Source organism: Macrobrachium nipponense, chromosome 6, assembly GCF_015104395.2.
Source record: "Macrobrachium nipponense isolate FS-2020 chromosome 6, ASM1510439v2, whole genome shotgun sequence".
Taxonomy (NCBI): domain Eukaryota; kingdom Metazoa; phylum Arthropoda; class Malacostraca; order Decapoda; family Palaemonidae; genus Macrobrachium; species Macrobrachium nipponense.
In genome coordinates this window covers 106,719,529-106,741,052 of record NC_061108.1, presented here as the reverse complement: position 1 = coordinate 106,741,052, position 21,524 = coordinate 106,719,529, and the positions used below count along the sequence as shown (strand labels likewise).

The 21,524-nt window shown below is 44.0% G+C and overlaps 1 protein-coding gene across 5 annotated transcripts in view; it reads left to right on the top strand.

The window, feature by feature from the left end:
- The window catches only part of LOC135216832 (KIF-binding protein-like), a 189,883-nt gene that overhangs the window by 7,661 nt on the left and 160,698 nt on the right, over positions 1–21,524 (top strand). The window contains exon 1 of one of the 5 annotated variants that reach the window (XM_064252336.1): positions 3,109–3,172. The exons of the other annotated variants lie outside the window; for them this stretch is intronic. The gene's annotated coding sequence lies outside the window, so the exon portion shown is untranslated. Of the gene's footprint in view, positions 1–3,108; positions 3,173–21,524 lie in introns of those variants that run through there. 5 annotated transcript variants of the gene reach the window in all.

The following is a 21,524-nucleotide window of genomic DNA, read 5'->3' as shown; positions in this document are numbered from 1 at the left end:
TCCCTCTACTTGGACGATTGGCTTATCAGGGCCAAATCCAAGGAGGAAATGTCTGGAGGACTTACGAGTGACATTGGATCTAGCAGCTTCTCTGGGTTTGCTAGTGAATTTCGAGAAGTCACAGCTAATCCCCAGTCAAGAGCGTATCTATCTGGGATTCTGATGGCTTCTCAGGTTTTTCGGGCGTATCCGTCCCCAGAGAGGTAACCGAGGTTTGGAGAAGGTAGCAATCTTTCTAGAGAAAGATGTATGCACAGCGAGGGAGTGGATGAGTCTGTTGGGGACACGCTCCTCGCTGGAGCAATTCGTTTCTCTAGGAAGGTTGCACCTCAGACCCCTACAGTTCTTCCTGACGAGGAACTGGGATCGGAAATCTCAAGGTCTGGACTTTGCGTTCAAGATTTCGCAAGAGATAAAGGAGGATCTACGTTGGTGGCTAGACCCTCTATTGTTCAAGGAAGGCCTTTCCTTGCAGGTTCGGAACCCCAACCTAGTGTTGTATGCAGACGCTTCGGACAAGGTTTGGGGAGCTACTCTCGGGTCGAGGGAAGTGTCAGGCACCTGGATGGGGGATCAGGTGTCCTGGCACATCAACAAGAAGGAGCTAACAGTGATTTGGTTAGCTCTCAAGACCTTCGAACCCCTCGTAAAAGGGAAATATGTTCAGATCAACTCCGACAACACTACAGCCCTGGCTTACATTCGGAAACAGGGGGGGACTCACTCTTTCTCCCTGTACGAGACAGCGAGATCGCTCCTCTTGTGGTCAGAGGAAAGGAACATAAGGCTTCTCACCAGGTTCGTACAGGGAGAAAGAAATGTCAGAGCGGATCTGCTAAGCGAAGGAATCAAGTCCTTCCCTCAGAGTGACTCTGCACGCGGACGTATGCCAGGAGCTGTGGAGGACGTGGGGCAGGCCCCATCTCGATCTATTTGCGACTCCAGGAATGCGCGGATAGATCTATACTGCTCCCTATTGCAGACCCAAGAGCAGTGGCAATAGATGCATTCCTGATGGATTGGAGGAATCTGGATCTTTACGCGTTCCCGCCTCCTTTCAAGATTATAGGGGAAACGTTAAGGAAATTCGCAGCGTCAGAGGGAGCAAGGATGACGTTGATAGCTCCATTCTGGCCCGCCCACGACTGGTTCACAGAGGTACTGGAATGGCTGGTGGATGTCCCAAGATCCCTACCTCTAAGAGTCGATCTGCTCAAACAGCCCCACTTCGACAGGTTTCACAAAAACCTCCCCGCTCTCAGTCTGACTGGATTCAGACTATCAAGAGTCTCGTCAGAGCTAAGGGCTTTTCGGCAAAGTCTGCAAGGGCTATTGCCAATGCACGTAGACCTTCCACATCTAGAGTCTACAGTCAAAGTGGGATGTTTTTTCGACGCTGGTGCAGGACTCATAAAGTTTCCTCCTCCAGTACCTCTGTGACTCAGATTGCAGATTTCCTTATCTTCCTGAGGGAAAAATGCGGGTTGGTTTCTCCACCATCAAGGGATACAGGAGCATGCTTTCCTCAGTTTTTCGTCATAGAGGATTAAACATATCTGAGGACAAGGACCTCCATGATTTAATCAGATCGTTTGAAACGGTTAAAAGAACCTCCTCCTTAGTGCCTAGCTGGAATCTTGATGTCGTGCTGCTCTTCCTGAGGTCCTCAAGGTTCGAACCTCCCCATGCTGCTTCGTTCAGAGACCTTTCGATGAAGACTCTTTTTCTCTGTGCGTTAGCGTCAGCGAAGAGGGTCAGCGAGCTGCAGGCTCTAGAAGGTGAGGTAGGTTTCCAAGGAGGCTCCGCGGTTTGCTCTTTTCTTCCGGCTTTCCTAGCCAAGAATGAAAACCCTTCTTCGCCGTGGCCCAGGAGCTTCGAAATCAAAAGCTTATCCTCCTTAGTTGGGACAGAAGAGGAGAGATCTCTTTGCCGGTGAGAAGCCTGAAATATTATCTTCAGAGGAAGAAAAGACTTGCCGCTAATGAGAGCAATCTCTGTGGGCTCTGTAAGGGACCCAGTAGGGCCCTTATCTAAAAATGCACTCTCATTCTTTATCAGAATATTATTAGAGAAGCACACACTTCTTGCAATCAGCAACAGTTTAACCTTCTGAAAGTCAAGGCGCACGAAGTACGGGTCCATCGCGACGTCTTTGGCTTCAAGAAGAATTTGTCATTACAAAACCTTATGAAGGCCACTTTTTGGAGGTGTGAATCAGTCTTCTCTAATCACTACCTAAGGGACGTATCGATTACGTATGATAAGTGTTTTGGGCTAGGCCTTACGTATCGGCGGATTCAGTGCTGGGGCAGGGAGCTGAAACACATCCTTTTTAATCCTTTTTCCCTGTTAGTTTTAAGTTTGAGTTTTTTGGTTGTACGAAAGGAAGGGGGTTGCAGGAGGCAGCTCCTTCTTTCGTATACTAATGTTAGTATTTGGTTTATTAGGTGATCGTTTTGTGCTTGAGGCTCCTTGCAATTGGTAGTGATAGGCTCTGTCATGTAGCGGGGTTGATCCCCATTGACCAGATCCTGCTTGGATTCTGCCAAGTAAGTGGACTCAGTTCCCATTGGTAGACCCAAAGAGTTCTTCAGCCATAGGTCACGCCCTCGCTGAGACTCTTTAGGCAACGCCAGACTAATAGACAGTAACTATCAAGTCTTCTGCCTAAATCAGGTAAGAACCAGAGGTTTATATTATGTATTCCTTTAACATGTGTTGTCCCCACTTTCTAAGTAAGTATGTGTCTCTTTCCCTCCACCAAGGGTGTCAATCAGCTAAGTATATATCTGGCAGGGAAGTTCATGTACAAAAATGATATTGTTAGTATACAATAAAGTTTTGTACATACTTACCTGGCAGATATATACGATTGATGGCCCGCCCAGCCTCCCCTCAGGAGACAGGTGGAAGAAAATAACCTGACAAGAAAGGGGGACTGGTTCTTTTACACCCGCCTCCCAGCGGCGGGTAAGGTTAGATCACCTGACCTACCTGTAGCGTGTCCGCAGAGTTTTGAATTTTCTGTCGTGACGTCAGAGACCTAAGCTAAGTATATATCTGCCAGGTAAGTATGTACAAAACTTTATTGTATACTAACAATATCATGTTTGAGGGAGTGCTATGTCCCTGGGAGGCATGTATTGATGAAACCTTAACAGAGCTAATGCAGGTACAGAACCAAATATTCACTCTTTTGTAGATATCTTCTTTGCTTTTTATTATTACACTCTGCACTCTATGGTACAAAATGTAATAAAGGAGTATAAATTGTTTTATGTTGCATTAGTATTTTGACCTTGACTTCTATAGTTTGATGCTTAGTACTATTAAGATTGAGCCAATAAATAAACAATCCTTGACTGCATCAGCTTGGATAATCATGGAAAGTGTATCATTCCATATTAACATAAACTGCTAATTGGATACTGGGAAGGGGTCACAAACTAAGGGTAATCTTTAAGAAAAAATTACATATGTACATAGTACCCCTTTTTATGCTTTTCAGTCATCAGAATTATTTATGGTACCATATTAGTTTATTGTTTTGTTAGTAAGATTATTATTACATTTTAAAATTAAATCTTTATTTGACTTTGATAGTACAATTGTCTTAGTTTCTTGTACCCTTTGTACAACATCATTGCTTTACTGTATCACAGCCTTATCTTAATTTCACATTCTGTTTGACTTAACTTTTTTTTAAACCAGTTTCATTGGATTTAAATTTTCAGTGACTCACTCTCCATTGTTGTTGATTCTTCACGATATTTAACTACTCTTTATTTGATTGATATATATAATACAGATATACATACTAAATTTTTTTCATATTAAATTTGTGTTGTTCCCTTTGTTAATCATGCACAGTGTACTGATATCTGTCCATGCCATGTACAGTATACCTATACAGTGGAACCTCTACATACAAAAGTCCCTACTTATGAAAAATCCAGTTTACGAAAGCAAAGATGAAGATTTTTTTGCTTCTGTGTACGAAAATAATTCAGGTTGCGTAAAGGTAAAGTCCAAGACTTGCCCGGGCCGCCAAGAACAATTTTAAAACTCGTGCGCCGCCAACTGAATACACTCGCCACCATCCTCCCGCTCTCCCATTGGTTCCTGATGCTAGTCACCGCCCTAAGATCCTGCTCTCCTATTGGTCAGCATCTGTCCCATCGTCCCTCTATGTAAAGGTAGGCGTCCTTCGACCACTTCGTCGCATCAGCATTATCGTACACATGTGGAATTCGTTCGTTCACATAGATTTCGTTTGTTAACGTAAATTCGTGTTAGTGATTTCGCTTTCTTCGTAGTAAGTTGCTTTATCATGTTGTGTGTGAACTTGATTAACTTACGTTATTAGCCATGGGTCCCAAGAATGTTGCTGAAGTTCACGGAAAGAAGAGGATGCTTTCTATGGAGACAAAGATGGAGATAATTAAAAAGTATGAAGCTGGCATGCGGTTGAGTGTGATCGCTAAGGAATACGGTTGAAATCCGCTGACGATAGGCACCATCCTTAAGCAGAAGGAAGCCATCAAAGCAGTTACACCTTCCAAGGGCGTGACTATTTTGTCCAACAAGAGGAGCTACGTGCATGATGAGATGGAGAGGCTGCTTCTTGTATGGATTAAAGACAAAGAAATCGCTGGTGATACGATAACCGAGACAGCAATCTGCCAGAAGGCCAGCGCTATTTTCGGTGATCTGATTGCCCAGGCCGAAGACGACGGAGGAGAAGGGATATCGACGGCAACCCCAGACTTCAAGGCTTCTCGGGGGTGGTTTGATAAATTCCGTAAATGGACTGGCATCCATTCGGTGGTGCGGCATGGGGAGGCTGCCAGCTCGGACATGAAAGGGGCCAAAGCCTTTATTAAGACGTTCAACGAGATGACAATCAAGGAAGGCTACAGTTCTCACCAAGTCTTCAACTGTGACGAGACTGGCCTTTTTTGGAAAAAAATGCATCGTCAGACGTACATCACGGAGGAAGAGAAGAAGCTACCCGGGCATAAGCCTATGAAAGACAGGCTTACGCTTGCACTTTGCTCCAACGCCAATGAGGAATGTAAAGTGAAGCCCCTACTTGTCTATCATTCCGAGACTCCTCGAGCCTTCAAGGCCCACAAAGTGCTAAAGGAGAAGCTTCCGGTGATGCGGTGGGCTAATGCGAAAGCCTGCGTAACGAGACTTGTTCACCGAGTGGGTAAATCTGTGTTTCGGCCCGACAGTGATGAAGTTCTTGGAAGAGAAGCGCCTCCCTCTGAAATGTCTGCTGTTGTTGGACAATGCCCCTGCTTACCCTCCTGGCCTCGAGGAAGATATCCTTGTGGAGTATTCTTTTATCAAGGTTCTTTATCTTCCTCCTAACACCACCCCTCTCCTCCAGCCCATGGACCAGCAAGTGATATCGAACTTCAAGAAGCTGTATACAAAACATCTTTTCAAGAGATGTTTCGACATCACCGGTACCACCAACCTTACCTTGCGTGAATTTTGGAAGGAACATTTAGATATTGTGATATGTATCCAACTCATCGATCAAGCTTGGCAGGAGGTTTTGAGGCGAACCTTGAATTCTTCGTGGAGGAAACTCTGGCCTGATGCCGTATCTGCCCAAGACTTCGAGGGATTCAACGTGGGCGAAGCTGATGCAGATTCAGAAACAGTTGACGATCCTGAAACTATTTTGCAACTAGATCTTGACGAGATCATTGCACTTGGCAAGTCCATGGGGCTGGTTGTCGACGAGGACGACATTAATGACCTCAAGGAGCACCAAGAGAAGCTTACAACGGATGGCCTAAAGGAGTTGGAGGACATGCAACATAACGTCGTTCAAGAAGAGATCTCTAGCAGCGGCGAGGAGGAGGAGGAGGAGGAGGAGGACCCGATGACAATGGCAGAAATTAAGGATGTTCTAGCTGCTTTTCATAAAGTGCAATCATTTGTAGAAAAGAGACACCCCGAAAAGGCTTACACAGGTCATATGCTTGCGCAGTTCGATGACGTTTGCCCGATCGTTTCAGGAACATTTTGAAAACCAGGCAGAAGCAATCTTCCTTGGATAGTTATATTTTAAAGAGGCCGTTAGTAGTAAGCAAATTGAAAATTGAAAATTGAAAGTGGTGAAGAAATTGAAATTTTGTAAAAATGTAAAGTAAAAAAGTAAAAAAAAATATAAAAATCAGAAAAAGGCAAAAAGAAAAGAAATTTAATTTTAAGTTTTTTGTAAAGTTAAGTGTTAATGTTTTCTTCCATTTGTTAATGTGTTTTGTAAAGTTTAGTAATAATGTTTTCTGCCATTTTTTAATGTGTTTCGTAGTTAAGTGTTCATGTTTTCTGCCATTTGTCCTCCTCCTCTGTTGCCACTTTCGGACATCGCCTCACTCGAAAGGTAAGGTTCCACATTTTACTACATATGTACGTACATGTACGTACAGTATTTCTTGTACCCTGTACACTAATACACTTTATTTACAGGTACAGTAAAGGTTAGGTTAGGTATTGAATGGTCTAAATTGTTGTATTACATTGTTTATTGGTCAATTTAGCTTTATTACAAAATTTACTGTGGTCTTTTTGTAGGGCTTGGAACGAATTAGGCAATTTACATGTAAAACGTAGTTCAAGATACGAAAAAATCAGGTTACCAAGGCCTCTTCGGAACGGATTAATTTCGTATCCTGAGGCACTGCTGTATTAATCCAACTCGTGTAACTGTAATTTTGTATAATGAATTTCTGGTAGTGAAGATCTTAGCAGTCTTTTACTTTTCATTTGCTCCTTTTGGTTTCTTTTTTCTCTAGCTATCAAACATTTTCACTTGTCCTTACTCCAAGGTTATCATTAAAGGAGAAAGCCACTGAGCAAGTTCTGTTAGTCCATGAATGTGACTGAAGCCTCACTAGCATAATAATGATATTGCAATACACTCCCTGAACACCTGAATCAGCCCTTGTCACTGACCAGCCCGAATTATATCCCCACAGACTTACCCATAATTGGGTAAATTTTAACTCCCAGTGCTACCAACGCTGCAGGTAAATACTGTCTACGGAGTTACCTGTACTATCGTAGGCAACGCTGCTGCCAGAACTGGTTTTCAGAGCGTTCCCCATCTAATTGCTTCTCGTTCGCTTGAGTGACAGGCGTATCCTGGCACAAGCGAATTGTTGGGTCTGGTAGGCCTGTATTTTCCTGTTGATGACTTTGGATTACGAATTGGATTGCTCTTTTGGATTCTGGCTCTACTAAAGATTTCGTTTGACTCTTCTTATAAATATGGACATGCCCCAGAAGAAAGCACCCTCATCCATCCCTTTGAAGTCTGCCTTATCTGCCACGCCCTCGGAGCAACCCACAGCAGCGATGTGGGAGCTCATCGGTCCTGTATTGCCTGCAAGAAGCGGATGAGTACACTCAAGCATGACAGACATTCTCGTTGTATTAGCCGTAGGGAGGTGCAGTGTAGTATTAAGCAGAGATACGAAGAGTGTAGAGAGTGGTTAGTAGACCAAATGGAGAATTATTTGAAGCACAGGAACCTAGGAAGGTAGATTAAGAAAATCCTGAGTCAGTGTTATTTAGGAAATTAGAGGATAGGTTGTCATTGACCATGACTAGTCTTTTTACTAATCTGATGGCTAAGTTGAATGAAGATAGGGATGATAGTATTAGGATGGTAGATTCTAATCACTCTTTTTCAGCTCCCCTACCTGTTCCAAAACCAGCCCTATCGGGTGCTGGGGGTCACAGAGAACTGCAAGCCCGGAGGGTAGGATCTACTGGCCCCCCTGGTGCAGAGCAGGCAGTGTCAGCAGCAGAATCCCCCCTTTCCCCCAAAGGTGTAAGTACAAAAGGTGATTTAGCAATAGGAGAGGCTCAGACTGTCAGGGATGCTAGTTTAGGTATTCAGGATGAGAAGTTGCAGTAGCAGTTGCCTTCAGGTTCAGGTTCGGGTTTTTCAGGCAGGATGGGGTCCCCGTTAGACCCTGCAGAAATTTTGTTTCCGTTCTCAAGTTTTCCTCGAGACAAAGCTCCCAAGTCATCAGGTAATTTAGTAATTAAAACAATGCCTGTTGAAGAGTGTATTGATGACACCCCTTCGTCCTCGAAGTTCCTTTTCCCTCTGGTGGTGGTTCTTTGGTGGATCTGTCATTTAATCTGGCAGAATATAGTGCAAATATAGGTGTATCACAAGGTTACGGGTTGTTGTTTAGGCAGTGCTTTCACCTGGGTTTCCCCAATATTTGGGATCATGTTATCAAGAATTTCCTTGAGTTTTTGTGCGACATGTATCAGGATTATCAGTGGGGAGGGGATTCTATATATTTTATGTCTCTTAAAAGAATGGCCTCGTCTTCTACTTCATCGTCTCTTCCTTCTTCGTTTCTGTCTTTCTCTAGTGTTTCTCTTCATTCCTCGCCACCCAAATCTTTTTCTCAAACCTCTTCTCACCCCCCTTTTTTGGGTCATACTTTGGCTTCTTCATCAGTCTGTCCTCAGGCATCCCCTTCTGGTTTCCCTCCTGTTACCTCTATCTCTTCGGGACAAGCGATTTCTGGGTCCTCCAGTTTCCCCTCATCCAGAAGTGGTGGTTTCTATTGGTGGTTTCTATAAGTTTGCATTTGGGTCAGTTGTCAGAGTACAGTCATGATATGTCAGACATAGGAAATGTTCGTTCTGTAGAGTTAAGAGAAGCGATCGCTTCGTCTGAGGTCAGTGTGGGTCCACGGGCTGCAGAGTTTCCTCTTTCCTCGGGTGCAGAGGGTATTAGACGTGCTGTGGACGCATCAAATTCAGTAAACGGGATCCTCTCCTTTAGCACACCTATTAGTGCAAGCTCAGTGGGCATATCTACCTGTCCGACTTCCACGAATGGGGTTCTGGTGGTTGTGTAAGTTTGACTGCTTCCCATCTCTCTTCTTTTATGTCTTTCTCAACCCTTCCTGAAGGTGCGGCAGTTTCATTCTCCAAGGGATATGTTGTTGGTGCAGGGTTGGTGTTGGGTCTATCAGGGGTGTGTGCTCCCTCTCCTGTTTTTTATGTTTCCGTCACGCCAGGTTCCCGTCCAAATAGGGCGATGGGTCAATTAAGTGGTCCAGACATAGGTGCTTCTTCTTCTGTTTTTGATGTTTCCAAACGGCAGGTTCCCATCCGAATAGGACGAGGGTCAACTAAGTGGTTCAGGTGTTGTGGATTCGCCGCTCTTAGGTGCTGGTGCAAAGTATTCGGGTATGGTGGGTTCAGGTGTTTCGTCTGCAGCTTTGTATGAACCAGGCTTAGCACGGTCAGCTGCAACTTACGCTCCAATTACGTCATCATCTGTCATTGGTGGTAGGTTTGCACAACCAAATGTTTTTGGATCTGGGGGTTTAGTCTCAGGTATGTGCGTTTCAGATTTGGCGCACCCTGTTGTTGACAGTGCAACAGACTCAGGAGTTCTTACGCAACCGTTTTGCGGTTGGCTCAGAAATAATTAGGTATTAAGTTAAGGGCACCTCTTTCACTCTGTGACAGTCTTTTCAAAGAGGAAGAGATTTTCAGCGATGGATGGATTTTTGTCTCATCTACTCAGCAGTTTGAATCGCAGCAGGCATGATACGAGTGGCGACTCAAGGAGCTAAATATCCGAAAGGTTCACAAATACCTTTGCCAGGTAAGCGTTCCGGTTCCCGGTCCACATTTAGGTCACCTAAGAAGGTGCGGTTTTCCACCAAGGTTTCTCCTACAGTGACTTTTAAATTACTCTTGTCGACACCAGTAGAAGGGTGTTCTTTCTCACTTTGCAGAAATCTGGAAGGATTGGGGCACGGAGTGTTGGGTAGTGGAGGTTCTGAGTAACGGATACAGGGTTCCTTTTCTTTCCGTTTCCCTGCTGTCCGATTCTCCGATTCACCTTCCCAGTTATTCCCTGTCCTCCATCAGGGGAATTGCCTTGGCCTTGGAGATTCGGTGTCTGTTGGAGAAGGGAGCAATAGAGCCCGCTCCCCCTTCGCCGGTTTTTACAGCAGAATTTTTGTAATGCCAGGTAGAGGTTCTTGGAGACCATTATAGACCTTTTGGGCCTCAACTGGCTAGTAGTTTCCACCAAATTCCATATGGAAACCTCCCAATCAGTGCTGAGGTCAGTCCGGAGGGACAACTGGACGATTTCGGTGGACTTCAAAGATGCCCTATCTCCAGATTCCAATTCACCGGGAATCTCGGAAGTTCCTTCGTTTCTCAGGTCCATCCGGAACGTTTCAGTTCAAAGTCCTGACTACGGCACCTCAGATGTTTACGAAGGAAATGTCTCCAGTATCAGCTATAATGCACCATCGGGGCTTCCGAATGAGGAGGTACCTCAACGACTGGCTTAACCAGGCTTCGTCCAAGGAAGAAGCGATAAGGGCAAGAGTTTTTTTATTAGATCTTTGTCAGACCCTGGGGATCTGGGTCAATTTGGAGGAGAGTTCTCTTTCCCCTTCCCAAGTCAAAACTTACCTAGGCATGATGATTCAGACACATCGTTTGAGGGCTTTACCAATGCAGGAACGAATCCTGGCTGTTTTGAGTCAATTGGAAAGCTTCAGGTTGGACAGGGCTCAACCAGTAATTGAATGGGGGAGCTTGTTAGGGAGAATGTCATCCCTCTCCCTTCTGGTTCCAGGGGGGTCTCGTCTCCGGATGCGCTCTCTACAGGTATGCCCAGGAATCGCTGGGACTTTCATGAAGAGAGCGCAGTGGTAGTCTGGGACGATTCCTGCCTAGAGGAACTTTGGTGGTGGGCAGAACATCATCTGACCACCAGTGTAAGTCTGGTCCTCCCAATTCCGGACGTTCATCTGTACACAGATGCCTCAGATCAGGGTTGGGGTGCAACCCTAGAGGAAGCTCAGGCCAAGGACCTTTGGCGGAATCTGGATTGGGGGGGGGGAATCGATCAATTTCTGCGAATTGAGAGCGACAGAAGAGGCATTAGACAATGTTATGGCCTTAGCATACCTCAGGAAAGGGGGGAACAAGATCATTGATGTTAAATCTTGTAGCACAGAGAATACTTCATTGGTGCAAGACTCACAGAGTTTCCCTTCTTCCCCAGTTCATCGCAGGGAAGCTAAATGTATTGGCAGATGCCTACTTCTCTCTAGTGGAGGATCCCGTGTCATGCAGGACAGACGCAATGCTCCACTCGTGGGACAACCTCCAGGTGTACACTTTCGCCCCCTTCGGTTTGATACACCAAGTCCTAATAAAGCTAAGAAACAGCACAAACACACAGATGACTCTCATAGCTCCTTTTTGGCCCCAGAGACCCTGGTTCCCGGATCTTCTAGAAATGTTGGAAGAGCCCCCTATGATCCTCCCAAGGATGAGAGATTTACTCAAACAGCCACATTTCCATTACTTTCACAGGAACCTTCCCGTGCTTAAGCTAGCTGCTTGCAGACTGTCCAGCGAGCGGCACATAGTACGGGACTCCCTAAGGCAGTGGCTCGGCAGCTATCTTTCTGTTTGAGGAGATCAACCTGGAGATTGTATCAAGCTAGATGGGCAATGTACCATAGCTGGTGTAAGAAGGAGGGGCACAGCATTTCATGCCCTGCCATTGCTAAGGTGTCAGATTTCCTCCTGTTCCTCAGGAAATCCAAGAAGTTGTCCTACTCAACAATTGCTAGGTACAGGTCCATGTTTAGCAGCACTTTTAGGTTCTACCTTCCAGTATTGTTGAACAACAGAACATTGCACTATCTTCTAAGGTTTTTCCGCCTTGGGCCCCTTCGTGGGATTTAGCAGTGGTCTCAAGGTTGTTAAGCTCTCTGAGTTTCAAGTTGTTGAAGGATTTAGCTTTAAGAGATCTGACCAAGAAGGTATTGTTCTTGGTCTCGCTTGCCACAGGGAAGAGAATAGGAGAGATTCAGGCGGTGTCTAGGGTAGTATCATTCTCAGGTAAAGATATTTATCTCTCCTACTTACCGGAGTTTGTTGCCAAGTCCGAATCAGAAACTAATCCTCTCCCGAGAGCTTTTAAGGTTTCCTCTCTAGAGGATTTTGTCAGAGGTGACGACTTGGAAATGCGCCTGTGTCTGGTTCGAGCTCTAAAGATTATTTTTCTCACACAGCTAAGCTCTTGCCACATCCGCAGACCTTATTAGCCCTCTTACGCCGGAGCCCTAAAAATCAAAACGTCTCCCGTATGCCGGGCCCGGTTTGGAGTGAGCGCGGAAGTGGAAAAAATAATTTTTTCAAAAAATTACAGCGCGCGTACTTTTGAAGATTAAGAGTTCATTTTTAGCTCCTTTTTTTGTCATTGCCTGAAGTTTAGAATGCAACCATCAGAAATGAAAAATAATATCATTATCATATGCAAATAATGCGATATATGGTAGCGAAAAAATAAAAATTCATACATAATTGTATTCAAATCACGCTGTGCAGAAAACGGTTAAAGCTAACCAGTTACTTTTATTTGCGTTGTATTGTACACTAAATTGCAATCATTTTGATATATAATACATTGTAAAACAATAAAAGCAACACAGGAAAAATATTATCACAAAATGATGTACGAATTCGTAACGCGCGGACGCAAAAAAATATTTTTTTCAAAAATTCACCGTAAATCACAATATTGTTCTAGAGACTTCCAATTTGTTTCAAAATTAAGACAAATGATTGAATATTACGATACTGTAAGAGTTTTAGATTAGAATTGCAGATTTCGACCATTTCGGACGAGTTAAATTTGACCAATGTCGAAATTTTAATATATATATTTTTTCATATGCACATATTTCGAAGATGGAAAAAGCTACAACCTTCAATTATTTTTTATTGTATTTTTCATAAATTTGCGCACATTTTGATATATGAAACTCTATAAAAAGGCTAATATGAAAAGGAGCAAATATTAGGATAATGCCATGTACGTATTTCGGAGACTTGCGGCCGCGAATCGGCGCGCGGAGTGAAGGTAAATATATTTTTCAAAAATTCACCATAAATCACAATATTGTTTTGTGAGACTTCAAATTTGTTTCAAAATGAAGAAAAATGAGGGAATATTACTAGGCCGTAAGAGTTTTAGCTTACAAATTGCGGTTTTTTCCAACTATTTCGGTTTTTTTTTTCTATTTATCGTGATTTATATGCAAATATTTCGAAATAAGAGGAAAGCTACAACTTCAATCATTTTTAGTTGTATTCTACATGAAATTGCGCACATTTTCATATATAAAACTTTATGTAACAGCTAATTTTAAATGGTGCAAACATTTCGACAATCGCACAAAAAAATTCTGATTTTTTCGGAAGAGTTACAGCGCGAACGTAATTTTTTTTTTTCATAAATTCACCATAAATCGAAATATTGTGCTAGAGACTTCCAAGTCGTTGCAAAATGAAGGTAAATGATTGAATATTACTAGAATATAAGAGTTTTAGCTTACAATTGCGTTTTTCGACCATTTCGGTAGAGTCAAAGTTGACCGAAAGTTGAAATTTTTGCACTTAACGTTATTTATATGAAAATATTTCAAAACTGATAAAAACTACAACCATGGGTTGTTTTTTGTTGTATTGTGCATGAAATTGCGCACATTTCCATATATAAAACTTTATGTAACGGCAAATTTAAAAGGGTGCAAACATTAGGACAATCGCACGAAAAAATTATCGGAAGAGTTATCGCACGAACGTAAGGAAAAAGTTTTTTCATAAATTCACCATAAATCGAAATATTGTGCTAGAGACGTCCAATTTGTTGCAAAATGAAGGCAAAGGATTGAATATTACTATAATATAAGAATTTTAGCTTACAATTGCGTTTCTAAACCATTTCTGTAGAGTCAAAGTTGACCGAAGGTTGAAATTTTTGCACTTATCGTTATTTATATGAAAATATTTCAAAATTGATAAAAGTTACAATCATGAGTATTTTTTTTAGTTGTATTGTGCATGAAATTGCGCACATTTTCAATATAATAATATTCATGTAAAGGATATTTAAAATGGTGCAATAATTATGTCAAAGTGACGAAATAATTTCCGAGATGTGTCACTGATACTTTTTAGTGCGATAAGAAAGAAATTCGCGCTTGCGCGCCCTGCGTAGCGATTGTAAACAAACAACGCCTTGATCCGTGAACTCCAGCATCCCCCAAGGCGCGTGATACAAAAGTTTTCGGCTGGTAGGCCTATAAGTATTTTTCCGCGAATTTTAAAAAACTTTTTGAGCCGACGTATGATACGTCCATCGGCATACGGGAGACATTTTGACTCGACGTTTAATACGTCCAATCGGCGTAAGAGGGTTAGTTTCTCCGAAAAACCCTTCCAAGACTATTTCAAAAAACACCATTAGCTTCTTCTTGCGGGAGGTTATTTTCCAGGCTACCCTTAATTCATCTTCCGGTTCGGGCAGTGACGAAACACACCCAAGAGCACATACTATTAGGAGCATGGCTACCTCTTCGGCATTCCTTAGGAACTTTTCTGTATCAGCTATTTTGAAAGCGGCAACCTGGAAGTCGGTGTCGATATTTACGTCTTTCTAAAGACATTCAATTTTCCTCGTGGAAGGGTTACGTACTAGGCCCTTTTGTTGTGGCCAATGCGGTGGTACGGTAAGTTCTTGCATTTAAGGTTAGGTGTTTGGGTGTTGGGTTTTTTATTCTTAGATCTTTATAGTTTTTTTTATCCTTTTAGTAGGTTTTCCCCCTGAGTGTCTTTTTATGGCTACAAGATAGGTAGGCAGATTGCATGGCTGGACAGCTGCGTCGATTCCTCGTGTGCGCTCTTCACCTGCAGTAATCAGCGGAGAACCCAAAGGACCTGCTCATGCAGCTCCTCCTCCATACATGAGAGGCTAGACAGCCACATGGGAGGCTTCAATTCCCCTCCATACATGCGAGGTATTGAATACCACAGCAATCAAGTATAACACATATAAATTGAAACAAACCTCTTTTTTAAATGGTTTATAACCATTCAGTGGTTTCATAACATAGAACAACGCTTCACGTTTACAGTGAAAAGAAGTATTTGTTTAGTTTGTACTGTCATTTAACCATATGTAAGAAGAAGGGGTCTGTTTTAAATACCCCTGAATGATTATTAAAATTGCTGCAGTCACTTAGGGCAATGCATGCACTTTCAAGTAGACATCTCTTTGCATAATTATTCCGTTTCAGCAGTACTCGGGAACAATTCCACAAAATGGCGTCATTACATGATTGATTATGGACATTAATGGCATTGTTTATCTAAGCGCTTATTTTTCTTTTTCTGTTTCTTATATTTTACTTTGAATGCACTGTAAACTTTGTGCGCTAGTTAATAAACAGCTTCTAACGAATTGAGCAAATAGGTGAGTTTACTTATACATCGTGGGTGGAACTGAGTTACCTGCGTATGTTCTGTGGAGGGGTTGGGCTGAATTAGATTGATCCCACCTCCAATTAAATGTTGTTAATCAGGCTAATTCAGGTGTTCAGGGAGTGTATTGCAGTATGAAGTTTTCATAATAAAACTAATATTGTAATACTTACCTGAACACCTGAATGATTACCACCCTCCTCCCCTCTTCAATGAATAGTGATTGTTGGAATTGGATGGGGAGCGCTCTGCCAGCCGGTTCTGGCAGCAGCGTTGCCAACAGTGGTACAGGTAACTCAGCAGACAGTGTTTACCTGCAGCTTTGGTAGCGCTGGCAGTTAAAATTTACCCAATTATGGGTAAGTCTGTGGGGATAGAGCTCTGGCTGGTCAGTGACCAGGGCAAATTCAAGTGTTCAGGTAAGTATTACAATATTAGTTTTATTATGAAAACTTCATTTTGTTCATGAAACTTACCTGTCAGATATATATATATAGCTGTATTCTCCGACGTCCGACAGAATTTCAAAACTCCCGGCACACGCAGTGGGCGGCCAGGTGGTTAGTACCCATTCCCGCCGCTGGGAGGCGGATATCAGGAATCATTCCCATTTTCTATTCAGATTTTTCTTTGTCGCGGTAGTGAAAATGTTATTTTCATTTTAAAATAAGTTTTTGAATATACTTACCTGGTAGTTACATATATATAGCTTAATCCCGCCGATTCGTCGCGCGCACGGCAGAAATTCAAAATTCGCGGCTATCGCCGATAGACGGTCAGGTGATCATACCTGTGCTCCCTCTAGTAGTTATCTGGAACCATTCCCATTTATCCTCAGAAATTCCATGCCTCTGTTCTCAGAGGGGAGGAGGGAGGGACCTTTATATATGTAAAATACCAGGTAAGTATATTCAAAACTTATTTTAAAATGAAAATAACATTTTTAAATATCTAACTTCCCTGGTAGTTACATATATATAGCTGATTGGCACCTTTGGTGGTGGGTCAGAGAACCGCAGCACCGTTGGGAATTCGTAAAATTATTGATCACAACAAATTAGCTGTACCAATAATCTGGTTGGTTCATACCTGATAGGAAGCTGGCTTCGAAGGTTTTTTCTGCCTCATTAGCCTGCATTCCTTGAGAGACCCAGCGATCCACCCAGGGGGCTGTAGAAAGTCTCTGTGGGGCTGTCAGACGGTCCTCGACCTTAACCTGACTAGACCACCACCCTTGCTATCCTGGCAAAGCCATGGACAATGAGCTGACCACCTGACCAACTAACACACTAAAACACACACTCCATAAAACGTAACTTAGACTTTCACCCCAGACTGTGGAAGGCTGCAACAACCTTCACAGACAGCCTGTGAGGTCAAGTTCAATAAAATGCAAGGGTATAAATAAGGTTATAGGTTAGAGGCAGTTGTACCTTCTCCAACTACGCGCCGGAGGCAACGTACGGCCCTAGGGGAACAACAATCCTCATATTGGGTCTGTACGTCTTTAAGGTAGCAATCTGCGAAGACTGACTTGCTTCGCCAGAATGTCACTTCCAAGATCGATTCCATCGACTTGTGTCTATACGCCCTCAAAGTCGCCACAGCTCTTACTTCGTGCGCATTGACTTTGAGTATTGGAAGCTTTTCTCATCAAAATTCTGGTGAGCTTCCCTTATTAAATCCTTGACAAAGACCGCCAGCGCGTTCTTTGGCACAGTAGTGAAGGCTTCTTTACCAAGGACTAGAGGTTGTCTGTATGTCCTCTTAAGTTTTTGGTTCTCTGTAGATAATACTTTAGGGCTCTAACTGGACAAAGGCTTTTCTCCTTTTCCCTTGTCCTAACTAAACTGAGAAACCCTAACCCTGGTATGGTAAAGGATCTAGGCCATGGGTGAGAAGGATTCTCATTCTTGGCGAGAAAACCTAGTTGCAGCGAGCAGACTGCATTCTCCCCATTGAAGCCTACATTCTTGCAACTCTCCTATCCTCTTGGGCCGTTTGTCTAACGCAACCAAGGAATAGGGTCTTCTTGGTGAGATCCTTCCATGAAGCCTTGTCGAGGGGTTCGAACCTGCTCGAGGTTAGAAAGTCAGAACAACATCCAAATTCCAAGAGGGGGTTGGGTTATCCTTACTCTTAACTGTCTCAAAGGACCTTATGAGGTCCGAGAGATCCTTGTCTCCCGACAAGTCAAAATCTCTGTGACGGAAGACGGAGGCTAGCATGCTGCGTTATCCCTTGATAGTTGATACTGCTAGTTTCTCTTGGGTTCTTAAGTGTAACAGAAAATCTGCTAGTGAGTTAGAGGTACTGAAAGAGGAAATGTTGTTAATTCTGCACATTTCCTGAACACGTCCCACTTTGACTGGTACACCTTGATTGTGGACGTCCTCCTCGCTCTCGCGATTGCTCTTACCAGCTTCCCTCGAAAAGCCTTCGCTCTGCCAGTTTTTTCAATAGTCGAAAGGCAGTTAGATTGAGAGAGAGGCGATTTTGATGTTGTCTCTCTATATGTGGCTGTCTGAGTAGATTGTTCCGACACGGTAACGATCTGGGGGTGTCTACTAGCCACTCCATCACATCTGTGATCCAGGGTCTCATGGGCCAAAACGGAGCTATCAGGGTCATGCGGCGTTGTTCGATTCCAACGAACTTCTTCATGGACTCAGTTTAGGATCTTAAATGGGGGGGAGGCGTACGTGTCTTCCTTCCAATCCATGAGGAAGGCGTCTACTGCCACTGCTTCCTGGTCTGGACTGGAGAGCAGTAAACAGGTAACCTCTTTGTTCTCTGCGTCGCAAAGAGGTCTATAGACGGTTCTCCCCACTGATTGCACAGTCTGCTGCATACCTCGTGATGCAGGGTCTACTCCGTCGTGAGAACCTGTCTTTCTCTGCTGAGGAGATCCACCCTGACGTTCTCTCCTTCTATAAAGCGAGTTAGAAGAGTAATGTTCCTCTCTTCGCCCACAATAAGAGATCCTTTGCTGCCTCGTAAAAGGAGTCAACGAGTGCCTCCATGCTTCTTTGTGTAGGCCAATGCCGTGGTGTTGTCTGCGTTGACCTGAACTACTTTGATCTTGCCATAGACTAGAGATCCCGTCATTCCCTAGTGTTGCACCCCACCCCACGTCCGATGCGTCTGAATGCAACACTAGGTCGGGGTTCTTCTGTTGAAGTTCGAAACCTTCTTGTAGCTTGTTGGTGTCGTGCCACCAACTCAACTGATTGTTCTGGAACAACCTATTGAGTCCACAACGTAAACCGTAACTGAATCGGGCGCTCTGACAACTGCCTACTGACAGCGTTCGGTAATGAGGCAAGTTTTGTCAAGCATCCGAGCAAGTCACGTGATCTCTTAAGGCATGTGCCAACTAAGCGAAAGTCAATTGCCCTCTAGAGACCGAGGTTCTTAATGGCAAGACATTCTCATAGTAGTTGAATCTCAGCTAAAAAACGAAAACAACATTATGTTCAATTGAAGACGAAGGTGGAAAGTGAATGCAAACTACGTCTTCACAGCCGAATCGAGAGAAGGATTCTCAAGGTCTGAACCTGTGCTTATAAAGGACTGAAAACGCTAACAGCTATTTCATTGCTGTAAGGTGAGGGATTGTAGTTGTAATGAAAGCGGGGCGGTTTCCAGTAATGAAAAACAGGGAAGTACTACTTCTCATGGGCTGATTATTTGGAAGTAGAGCTGGCAGGTCGGGGAGCAGGCGATGTCTTCCGTATATATCTGTCAATTCCGGGTGAACAATAAACAATTGCACCTCTCCGAATAAGAGATATTTTGACGACAAACTCAGAATGTCTGAAGAAATAATTCCGCATTATCGCAATGCGATGCAGCGTGAGACTAGTAAAGACTTCTGTTACCGTGCGGTAAACATAAAGATGAAAGATTCCAGAATATATATCTCTGTTGCAAATTCTCGCAATATTCAAGGGGATGCAGATGTCATCATGTATGCGAGAATCCCCGTTAATCAGAGACGTAGTCCGATATTGTTGGACAGAGAAAAGGTCGTTAGTCAATCCTTGTATGGGAGAGACACATAATCCGACAATGCATCTCGGAGAGCCAGCTGGAACTAGGTTGTCTTGCTGTAGTCCCCTACTCAGTGGTTCTTGCTCACTCGCTATCCTGAGTTGCCAGGTAATCCATTCTTCGAAGGAATGCGTTCGGCTAGAATAATCGAGCGTTAAAAAAAAAAAAAAAGGATATATTATGCTCGAGCAATTATATTTAAACGAAAACGGATTTCGGTAAAAACAAAAAACTGAGGTGGTGGTGTCGTGACCATACCATAAGTATCTGAAAATCGAAAACTGGTAACTCCTGGGAAGATGCAGACAGTCCCGAATTGCAGTTCCATTAGGATACTAGCCGTCTCGGTCACAAACCGTAGAATTAACTACGGTATGTGACTAACCCCCGGACAATTCAACTGCTTAACAGAATCATGTGTCGAGGGTAATATACGTCGTGTATTTGTAGGTTTCTGTACAACGAATTCCATCCTAAATTCTTTTCCCTTAGAGGAATAAGAATAAGGATTGGAAATCTACACCCTTCCTTCTCTTATTCAAGAGAGTGAAGGAGAAGTTTTCCCCTAAGGAAAACTTCAATAGTGAAAACAGAAAACCCGAAGACGAAAGTTCAAGTCAAACTGGATATTCGCGTTCGTTCTTCTGTATTCCAGGGTTGGTCGTCTACTGAGAGGTATCCTTACTTTCAGTAGCAGTTCTTCTTACAAACGCTAGAAATTCCAGGAATTCGAGCATTCGGCGAGGTTACGATTACCATGAAAAAACCATTATCGGGGATTTAGATATAAAAGTCCTGCGTTGCCTTTTGGGCTAAGGCAGAGGAGACCTCATTCTTGAAGGAGGAAGATTTCTGGGGGTCTACCCTTCATAAACTGTGAGGGCGGGCTCCGAGGTACAGCCTGCTGAAAAAATATTCGGATATAAGTCCGCCAATACCGCAAGTAATCTTTTCAGATCCGCTGCATGAAGAGTTTCTTGCGTCTCCTCCTCTGATATCTCATCCAAAGTATTGGCGATTTCCGATGTCGAACGAGTGGGGAATCACGCGCATCGTCTTACTTGCGTGCGTCATGCATGCGTCCAACCTGCTGCGAGGGAGCATGCTGCGTGCGTCCTGCGTGCGTCCAGCCTGTTGCGAGGGAGCGTCACGATCCTTGTCATTTCCCGTCACACGTCCGGGTAAGCTGCGAGGGAGCCTGGTTTGCGTGCGTCATGCTTGCGTCTGCTTCGTCACGGGTGTAGGTTGCTGTGAGTGTCAAAGAGCACTGCAAACCTTGCAGCGAGTCTTCGTCTTTCCGTCGTTAGCGTCACGCTGTGCTAACTGCGGTTTTATCTTGTGTTTTATCGGTCGCGCTTCACCTGCTAGTCCATGCGACTTGTAGACATCAAAACCGAGACGTAATGGACTGCTGAAGCTTTGACAAGAAAGCTGCTTGCGGTACCTCTTGCTGTGGGGAATAACTGAAGGCGGCACTGCGCCCATCTACCGCTTCGGAGACACTAGTAGTGATCTTCTGTCGACAAGGTGGAGACGCTCCATCAGACACCTCCCAGTCTGGGGGAGGGGGAGAAGCAGCATGCCGATGTAAAGCAAAACTTCTTCTTCCGAAGAGCTGTGCGTTATGCGTCTCCTCCAATTACTGCACGACGGTTGCTGTAACGCTACGGGGACTTGGGTCTCTTGAGGGGTCTTGATTCTAGGGGTTGACGCCAACCGGGTCGAGGTCTTGCGTCATCAGACGAAGACGCAAGCACCGAAAGTCTCTTCGTCCAATATTTCCTTACCTCCTGCCAAAGGGAACGGCCGCCTGTGCGACATCTTGCCTCTTATATTGGCAGGAGAGCAAGTATCCGAACACTTCCTCATCTCACCTTTCCTGTGGCGAGGGAGAGCGTCCTGGGATGCGTCAGCAGGATCGCTCGAGGGGACGCCCGCTCGCTTTTTAACATCTCTCACCTCCCTTCGCCGGTCGACATTCCTTCTCCCAGGGGTTGGGGAGCATGGAAGAGGTCTAGGACTAGGAGCGTGACAGACACGAAACGGGCGCACCCTCCACTACACTAACACTGTCACCAAATTTGCGATGCAAACTACGCACTGTC